Source organism: Hylobates moloch, unplaced genomic scaffold (assembly GCF_009828535.3).
Source record: "Hylobates moloch isolate HMO894 unplaced genomic scaffold, HMol_V3 SCAFFOLD_17, whole genome shotgun sequence".
Lineage (NCBI taxonomy): Eukaryota > Metazoa > Chordata > Mammalia > Primates > Hylobatidae > Hylobates > Hylobates moloch.
Genome location: NW_026652292.1, coordinates 20,881,390 through 20,891,864, shown reverse-complemented (window position 1 = coordinate 20,891,864; position 10,475 = coordinate 20,881,390). Strand labels below are relative to the sequence as shown.

Here is a 10,475-nt window from a genome sequence, read left to right as displayed (position 1 = left end):
TCCTCGCCGACAGAGTAATCTTATAGCATAATTTTGATGATGTCATTCCTTTTCTAAACAGCCTTTATGGCTTCCATTGCTAATAAATTAAGTTTGATGTCCTTAGCCTTATTTGTTCTAATGTTTTAATATCCATTTTTATCTTTCCAGTCTTTATTTTCTTAAACAAATTCTATTGATTTATTTTATTTTCCCAAAAGTAATTTTTGAGTTTCCAGGCAAATGCCTTGTCCCAGTCATTACATTTGCTTTAATGCTTGTTTTTCTACCTCTGCTTACATTAATTGTAACTTGTTTTAGTCAGGAGAGATTAGATACTACTAGTATAGTAACAAAAAATCCCCAAATCTCAGTGGTGTAGAAATAAAAGCCATTTTACCCTTCCATGCTACATGTCCATCTAGGGACAAATAAGACTCCAGTGTTCTCTTCTTTCAACAATCCATGCTGATAGAAGTGCACACAAATTTATATTTGTTCTTCAATATTCTGTCTGGAAATGGCAATATTCTTTTCCATTCATATTTCATACTAAGTCAGATGCCAAGACTGGGGAGAAGTGCATCCCTCCTACAGGGAGAGCAGCAAAAATCTGCAAAACACACACACCAGTGTAATTTATTACACTGGTCATTTTCAATCTCTTTCAAACTCACTGATTTCATTAATTTGATCTTCTCCACTCCATCTTCAGATGCTCTTTTTTCTTCAACTTTTGCCGTTTGTACTAATAATATTGCACATCTTATAATGCCCTAGGAGGGGTCAAAACATTTATTTTTTAAATGACAGCTAGTAAACATTTTAGGCTTCACGTTGTAAGTCTCTGTGGCTACTACTCGACTCTGCCATTGTAATGCAAAAGCGGTCATGGACAATACATAAAGAAATCAGCACCACTGGGTTTCAATAAGTCTTTATTTACAAAAGCAGGTGGCTGGTCTTCTGTTGTAATTTGTAGACCCCTTAGCTAGCGTAATGACTGTCCAACCTGAATGTGCATTGGAAGCATCTGGAGGGATATTAAAACATAGATTGCAGTGTCCCACTCTCTTAAAGTTTCTGATTTGATAGGCTGGGGAAGGGCTTGAGAACTTGTCTTTCAGTAAGTTCCAGGTGATGTTTTTGCTACTGGTCTGGGGACTACACGTTGAGAACTCGCGACTTGTAGTACAAAGACAATGTTCTGTAGTCAATGACCTGTTATTTGTGATCCAAAAAGGAATTTAAATAAATGAAAAATATACAATCGAGGGAAAAGCAATGTTTATGATTCATTTTTTCATCAGCATATTCTTTTCTTCACAAAATCCAGGTGACCAAACCTAGCCAGAGACTGCCCTGAATGAAATTTTTATTGGCTACATAAACGAGTTACAATAAAGTTAGCATTCACCTTGTTATAGTGACACAGCATACAGTGTGTAAACATTACATTTTTCCATGCCTGCCTTCACATGGTAGACAGGTCACGAGATTGTTTTGTTTGTAAAGTCTCCCCAAGCCATTTCAATTTGTCACGATACACAAAGCTTGCCTACACCAACTACATCAACGCATTTGTATTCAGTGAAACAAAAAGATTTCAGACAGTCACAATAATTTTATTGTTTTTCAACACTAGCATTGAAAAGACATTATTATTTGTGCAGTTTGAGCTACCAATCATCCTGTAGGTAGACATATTTTTAAAACTGTATTGAGACTCTGTACTCTTGAGATTTTTTATAGAACAAAATTAAATGATTATCTGAAATATTGTGGCATTCTTGATGTCTAAAAATGACTTAGATTCTTAGAGAGAAAATACACCATTCTTGGTGAATATATTTAAGCAAATGTTTATTCAATAGTTAGCACTTCAATAGTGAAACACAAAGAAAGATAATCATGGTTAAAGAATGCAAAGTTGTTTTGTGTCTTTTGGAGGAATAGGTTTTCAACAATTACACTTTTCATTGTAATATTGTATTGCCATTATAATATTCTATAAAGTTTTAGGTAATTATTAATAAATTATCTCATGAAGAGAAATTAACGTTAATTTTTAAAATCTTACAATATTTAAAGATGACAAAATTAAAACAGACCAGATAATGTATATAGTCTTAGCAATCTTGAGTTCTTCATAGAATCTGAACCAAGTTAAATCAGCCTAGAAACAAGTAAGTGAATTAGGAGAAATTGCTTGACCATGGTTATTATCACCAATAAGCATCTGATTCTCGTTTAGACAATTAAACAATGAGACAGCTTCCAGGTAAACGTAATTAATCGTCTTGATTCACAAAAAAGACTCAAGCGACTTAGTGGAGGAAAGACTAATAGAACCCAAGACTTTTTCCTCCCAGTTGACAGTTCTCTGATATGCAATGGATCTCAAGCATTTAAAAAGCAAAGCTTCGGGTGCTAACCCAGGTGCTATCACTTTCTCAGCGCCTAATCTTCACCAGCTGCTAGGCTCGTTTAATGAGTCTTCTGAGAGCTAAGGAGACCTCGGATTCATTCAAAGCATTCTACAATGAACGCTAGGGGGGAAAAGAACAAACAAAATACATTTCAAATATAGGATTCAATTACTTTTCACAACTCAATGATGTGTCAAAGGCACGCTGTGTTTTGTTTTGAGGGCGGGGAGATGACAGGAGGGAATCCTGGGCCCCCATTGGCTCGCCGCTCGCCGCTGCAGTTGAGCTCCAGCCGCTCCGAGAGCATTATTGATCTGAAGGGTAAATGTGGAGGGAGCCACAGAGAGGGGTCCAGGCGTTTCTGAGAAGAGAGGCAGCCTCTTCCAGGAAGAAAGTGGTGTCTACTGGCTGCCCAGCGTGGAGAACCTTCTGTGAATGAAAAGGGACAAAATGCAAAGCAGTGTGTTGGCACAGTGATTTGGAAAGAGGAAACAGAAGAGAAGGGTCTCACCTTCCGCGCAAGGCTGAGCTGTTGGCACCCTGCTGCGGCCGTCCGTGCTGCTGCTCCTGAAGCTGCCTTTTCTGCCATCAGGTAAGGCTTCCGTTTTTGATTGGAATTGCATCGCGTGTGTGTGATCGCTTCAGGGTGCATGCACAGAAATTCATACATGATTAATAAAGTGATGCCTAGCGTAGTGAGAAGCTGAACGAAGCTGCGCACAGATCTGGCAGCTGAATTAGGAGCTTGTGCGTGGTTTTGCTTTGGGAAACTTCGGTAAGTTCTAAACAAGTCTCTGGTCCTCAGAGCGTGAGAGGTTACATGAAAAGAGGAAGGAAAGAAATGTTTTAACGGCAAATGCGTCTTAGCATGTCTAAATTTTCAGATGAAAATAAGTAGGTGTGCTAGATGTCCAACTAATTATTTTATAAATGGCTTTACAGATATCTGATTTTTACAACAAAATAATGAATTCTTTATTTTCAAAGAGCTTTCAGAGATGCCAACCGCCCTCACTCATTTCTCCACAGACGCTGAAATTTGTGAACTTCATTTTTCATTTAAAAAATACCACTGTAAAACCATTTAAATGTTTTAATGGCCTGCCCCTCATGGTACAGCCATCTGAGAGTTTCCTACCACAAAACTAATCTGGGACAAATGAAAGAGATAGATTACCAGATCTGCTGTGGGTTATACAATATGCACTTCCAAATTATTTTAAGGTTATTAATCATTTGGTGATACATTTAACAAGGAGAAAATATGTGTGATACAGGACATAATGGCAAATCATTTTTCAAAAAAGACCTTTAACATTTTATAAGTATTTTCTTATGTTTTTAACATCATTATTTGTTTTTTGCTACATGGGGACCACAGTGTATTTAGAACCTCTGTACTTCAGAGAACTTGGTATCTCTTACTGTCACATTTCTCTGTACTCTCTGGAGAGGGAACTGACATACTTTTGGCTGATTCTGCGACCATTTCATGACTCTCAATTTCTCATCGAGTATTTTGAAGCTCATTCACAAACTGCTCAGCTAGAAAATTACCTTACATACCGAGGGGGAAAAAATTTAAACAGAGTAGATTCTGAAAATGTGTTTACAGTTTTAAATTACACTATACCTGACCAAAACAGGAAAAATGCAACCATGCCAAGCAGGTATGAGTTTGCTTGATCTTCACTGTATACCTGAGCAGTTGTAAGGTTATAAAATAATATCCAGACACACAGCTGTCAAGAAATACTGAACCTCATCATTCAGTGGCAGCACTTCATCATTAAATTATCCTAGACAATTTAAAATATCATCTTATATATTTTTATTATGTCTAGAGGATAATTCAACTGAATAAGTTTTTATTATAAATATTTCCATGATTCTAGCAGAATGTCTCTTCAGAATTGAAAGGCAGATGGTTACTTTGCCCAAACCATGAACAGGTGATTGACTAATTGTTTTGGAGTGGTTGAGTGGATAGCCACATGCAAAATAGAGGCTTCCCTTTAACTAATTTAACTGATACATCGAGTTATTCAGCAACAATATTTAGAAATTGTCTCTCCACCTTCTATGAAAACTACTGAAGTAAAGAGAGGTTTCCTATTAACTTGAAAATCAAATTCTAGAACATAACATGTTTTTCTCTTAATAACTCTTACTTCAGAGACCAATTTCCAAGATTAACCTGGCATTGTTAATCCCCTTCCCCATTCAAAAAATGTTTTTGATTTTCTGTGTTGTTCAGTTAATCTCTGCTTGCTGTGTTCTTAACTTCTACTGCGGTGTGCCATTTCCAAGCAGTAGGGGGAAGTTTTTAAGCCACGAATGCTTTTTTATTTTCTACTCAAACTCACTCCTCTCACTGATCTGCTTAGTGATGTGACCATTTTAGATAATTCCGACAAAAAACAGAAAGCTGCATTATTGTCGGGGGGAGGGGGAGGGAGTGTGAGTCATTTCTTCCGCATGCGGAATGGTATTTATTAAGTTCTTACTACAGCACAAACAGTGTTTAGTTTATGGGGAAGAAAATTTCTCTTAATGCCTCACGTGACATACTTACACCTCATATGACTATCCTTTGAGGATGGAGCATAAAACTGATCTCCTTAAATTGAGCATCTTTTGAACCTGATATTTTGGCAGAGCCTATTTCATGTAACAGTCTGGGATATAGGTTGAAATCAATCCTTTATCATTATGAGATTAATAAGGATATATGTCACTCTTGCCTTTTAAAATGCACTGTGATGAACATCAAATCAGTCTTGCCATGATAGGAGGATTCATAGAATGATGGCTGTCTTTAAAAGTGAGCCATGTTTTCATGTAAAAATATAAAATCTAAGGGCTTGGGTAATAAAATGACCTACTAGCAGACTCTCTTGTAAATTTCTTCCTACTTCCAAAGGGAAAGACTGATTACAGATGTCTCATTTAAAGTAAGATATTATCCTGTTCATCTTCTAGCAAATTATTGCTGTTTTAAAAGTAATTATGTCATAAATCATCATGTGATCATTACAACATCAATGGAGAACATTTTGCTTATAATCTAGTACCAACTGATATTCCTATTTATGTTAAATTATAGGTGGAAAATATTTATCCTTCCTACTTAGCAAATATTGCATTTTATTTTTGTGGATAGGGTTAAATAGTACCCAAAAATAAATTTAATTGTTAAATAAATGAAAATTATTATTTTTACTGGGAGATTTTTATTTTGCTAATATATAATAACTGAACAATTTAAACTCAGAGCTTTTACAAGCATTTTAACTTTCAGCTTTAAGACAGTTGCAGCTTTTTCCTGACTTACTATGCTAGGAGGGTAATATATCATAACCAAACTTTAAAAGCAAAATGTGTGTGTGTGAATGTGTGATATGCTGTCTGTATTGAATATCAATAGTAGTCACTCAAAGTTGTTTTTAAGCATCTCATCATAAGATGATTAACAAAATGGAGTAAATAACATTTTTACAACATACTAAGTGAGAGTTATGACTGTTCTAAAATTAAATAACAGATGAACTCTACATAATGTTATTCTACCTTTTGTGAGATTATAGATAAATGCTTTAAGAATTCAATTATTCATTTACTTAATTATTAATTATCATTTCATTTAGTAAGCACCTGTTAAATTATTGAAAACAAGGCATATGTTTACCAGTCTTATAAATTTAGCTGTATTCAGATTTGTGTCTATCATGTTATAGCTGATGGTATTAAGGGATAAATTAAATCTTCATTATGCTTCAGGTATTTTTTTACAGTGGTTTTCTTTCATAACCCTTGCTCCGTGAATATTTAATCCATTGCTCTACCAATGGATTTATATTACCTTGAATGTAAGATATATGTTTCTTGAACAATGTAAAATTCTTCTTAAAATATATACATCTCATGCATATATTTGTGAAGATTCTAGTGAGAAACAATGAGACTCCAATCTGTACACTGATACCCATTAAGAAAATACAGGGCTTACGTATTATTCCTTAAATCTATGTGTTCACATGGATATATGTTACTCTTGCCTCTTAAAATGTATTAAGTTTTTACCATGTGTTCAAATGGCTGAATGATGCATGCTTGGTTCCAAGTCCAAATATATAGTCAAACATTAGGACATAGGTTGTGTATTTAGACTTACCGGCGAAGCAGGATGCTAAATACAAGTAAGGTTGAATATACCTTTAGTGCACCATAAAATCAATAGGTTATATAATTCCAATTTCCTGGAAAATTATTATAACATACAAAAAAAATCCCCCATGTACAAAGATGAGAGTTCTGATGCCCCGTCTACATGATGATGTGGAAAGTTCAAAACTTGAGTCAGACAACTGTTTGAAACCCTAGTTTGAGGATTATTCCATGAGCAATTTGGGAAAAGTTATTTAACTTTTTGAACTCTGAGTTATTCTGTTAATTTAATTTGATATTACCCCACAGATAACACTCATCATGGTCAGGTCTTTCTCCTTACCCTCCTCATCTCTAAGCTAGATTTGTAGAGGATAACTACAGCCAGAGCTGGCACATGGGGTTGGAAGAAAATATGTAATGGCCGGGATTTGTTATGTGCTGAATTTTGTCAAATTGGGGTAAAAGGGGTTCTCAAGTGACTTGTCTTAAAAAAAAACCATTTTTTGATGAAATGTGAGTCCTCACTCTGAAGAAGCACAATATATCCCAAACGCGATATGATATGATGAGAAAAAAAATCCACACTTATGTACAGCATAAAAAAAGTACAATACAGAAAACAAAGATTTCCAAAATGGGGAAGAAAGACAGATTATCTACAAAATATAACAATTAGACCGAATCAGTATTCTCAGTGACAGCAATGAGACCCAAGAAATGTGTACTCATAATTCCATTATACCTCAAATAAAATAATTGCCAAGCTGGAGTTACACACTGAAGAAATTCTCTTTCAAAAGTAGAGACATTTTCAAACAAACAAAATCACCAGCATCTCTCCCTGATAAACTAACCAATGTGCCTCAAGAAGGAAAATGATCCCAGACAGAAGATCTGAGATGCAAGGAGGACTGGGAAGCAAAGAAAATGGTGACCGTGGCAGGTGTGGGTAACAAACTTTGATCGTGTACGAACAATAATATTACAAATTTATGGAGTTACATAATTGAACTAAAATACTGGACAAGAATAACAAAATTGGGGGATAAAGTCTTGCAAGATGGTTACATTATTTGAAAGAAAGAATAGGCTATTAATCTGGCACCACATTAGGTAAGTTAAAATGTAATCACTAAAAAGCAGCGATAGTATCAGTAATTGATTGATTAAGTAGATAAAACAATCAGTTGAAGGTAATAAAAAAGAATGCTTTCAATGGACAGACATGGATATTCCTGGAATTTGAAAAATTAGTAAGTTTACATTGTGATGAAAGTTTTGCCATCATATTTCAAAAGGTTAACATGTCAAATAAAGAGACAACAGGAGGTAACCAGAGAGTTAGTACAGAATGAAGGGAAATTTGTAGTATTTTGTTTTATAGAGACTTGAGCACATGAATAGATAAAATAGAAAACATTAAAAAGAGGCTGATCACCTGGCATGGTGGTGCCCACCTTTAATCCCAGCTACTCAGGAGGCTGAGGCAGGAGAATCACTTGATCCCAGGAGACGGGGGTTGCAGTGAGCCGAGATTACACCATTGCACTCCAGCCTGGGCCACAGAGTGAGACTCAGTCTCAAAAAAATAAATAAAAATAAAAATAAAAAAGAATAAAAGAAAGAGGCTGATCATACAGTAAAAGGGAATTAAATGATGGATTAAAGTTTTAGTGAACATGAAAATTTATAATATCTGGAGGATAGATGAGGGATACAATTAGAAAATGTCATTAATTTTAATAATGCCAGTGATATAGTATTTTTTTAAAAATCATATAATTTTATCTGGCACTTCAATGTTTATTCAAAAGAGGATTATTAGGAAATAATCAACCAAAATGTTATGCTAATTAAATGATCAAAAATAATACTTTTAAATGTAATGGAAAGAGCTCCAAATGCTCAGTAAATGTTGAAAACTAGAGGAAATTAACATTAATAGTTTCCATTCTACCAGTGAAAATATATTTTGGGGTGCTATCATCAGCACTAAATGAAATGATGTATTTAAGACTATTTCTGAGTAAAGAATGTAGGAATGATTGAAGTAACAGCAGATAACAATATATCCAAATGAAGTGTCTTCCTGCAACTTTCTGAGTCAATATTTCCATGAAGGGTTGCCATTATTTTAAGGGATGTGATTGCAGGCAGGTTTTAAAGCAAGATTTTACTGAAACTCTACTCTTTCCTAATTACTAGGAAATGATAGTGAGTGAAAAGTGCAAAACAAGCTCTTGGCAAGGCTTTAAGTTATATGTTTACTTAGGTAAGAATAGAAAACCTCGAATAAATTTCTGAAGTAAAAGAGTGTCTTATAGTGAGAAATCTAGTTATATTAATAACTATCCAGGATTTGTGCTTTAACACCTACTAGAAGGTCACCAATATAAGATCCTAACACAAGGAAGCTCAGTATAAGAACTGTTGTTGAGAATGGAATTGGAATGAATTGTAGTCGTGTCAATAATCTAACACATAAGGCAAATTCCTATTTATATTATACATTAACAATAAAAATTTTAACAACAGTATTAAAAATATTGTCTTTCATATACTCAAATCTCAACATTTTACATTTTGCTGACAATTAATTTTAATTTTTGTATGCTACAACTATATAACACCAGTGATGAGGGAAAGAGAGATAAATGAAAATATATGGCATGTGATCTGCCCTGGCCCAGAGGTTTACACACACCTCCAGATAGGAATATTGTCAAGAAGGTGTTACTTTTTAAAAACAAAAATGAAGGTCATATTTATTTAAAACACACAAAACATCACAAAAGCACAGACCTATCTCATAGAGTTTTGGCTGGATTGTAAAATGTGGAATCTTTGGGAAGTAAATTTGACAGTATCCATCAAAATTCAAAATCCAGCAATTCTAATGTTTAGATGATTTTTTTCACATAAATTCTTTCATGTGGATTTTTTATATTAGTTTCTGGTTTTATTCTTTCATCACTGAGTGCTTCTTCTTCTTCTCTTTTTCTGAGTTCTCTGTGTCTTTTGACCTGTAAATACATCTATCAGAACATCCCAGGACACCATCACAGGCCCACTCATCTCTCTATCTAGAGAATCACTGAAGGGGTAATTGCATCCAGTAGCACGGGTTTAAATGTCATCTGGATGCCTATTTCCAAATCTATGCCTTTATTTCCAATCCCTCTGCTGACTTCAATTCAGAATGCCTGCTCAATATTTCTATCTAGGCATCTAACAGTCACTTGAAACCCAACTTGTTCAAAACCAAACTTTTCATTTCTGCTCCTCTTTACCACAACCTAAATATACCCATTTTCCTAATCTTCTTTAGCTCAGTAAATAACATAATTATCCATCCAATTTCTTAAGACCTAAGGGTCACTTCTGAGTCCTTGCTCCTCTCCCTTCCACCCACATGGGGTACAGTATCAATTCTACTGCTTCCCGACTTCCTTCTCTAAAGATGTCTTCAACCCAGTAACTTCAAAAACCCAGTAACTTCAATCCAGTAATTTCACTTCCTACACCGCAGTCACCTTCACTCCAGACACTATTGTCTCACATCTAGACTGTACACTAGTCTTTAAACAGATATTTCTGCTTCTACTTTTATACTCTCCCTTCTCCCCGACCCCAACTCATTACACAGTAGCCAGATGTACACTCTCTGATATAGTTTCAAAGTACTTCCTGTGGCTTAAAACCAGTATCTTGTCAAGACCCTCCATTTTCTTTCTCATTATGTCAAGTTCAACACTGCCACAAGGCCTTGGCACTCACCCAGCATCCCCCTTTATTTCATGTAAATCTTGGTTTTATTCTCATTATATCAGAGTGATGTTCTCTAACAATTGTCTGAAAGTAGCACTTTCTTCTGCAGAAGAATCATCTCTACCTTTA

General features: G+C 35.0%; 1 protein-coding gene across 2 annotated transcripts in view; it reads left to right on the top strand.

Annotated features, from left to right (window-relative positions):
- The first annotated feature begins 2,713 nt into the window (after positions 1 to 2,713).
- Positions 2,714 to 10,475, top strand: part of CDH12 (cadherin 12) — a 1,061,064-nt gene continuing 1,053,302 nt past the window's right edge. The window contains exon 1 of one of the 2 annotated variants that reach the window (XM_032135477.2): positions 2,714 to 3,000. The gene's annotated coding sequence lies outside the window, so the exon portion shown is untranslated. The remainder of the gene's footprint in view (positions 3,001 to 10,475) is intronic. The other variant, XM_032135479.2, reaches the window with a different exon arrangement.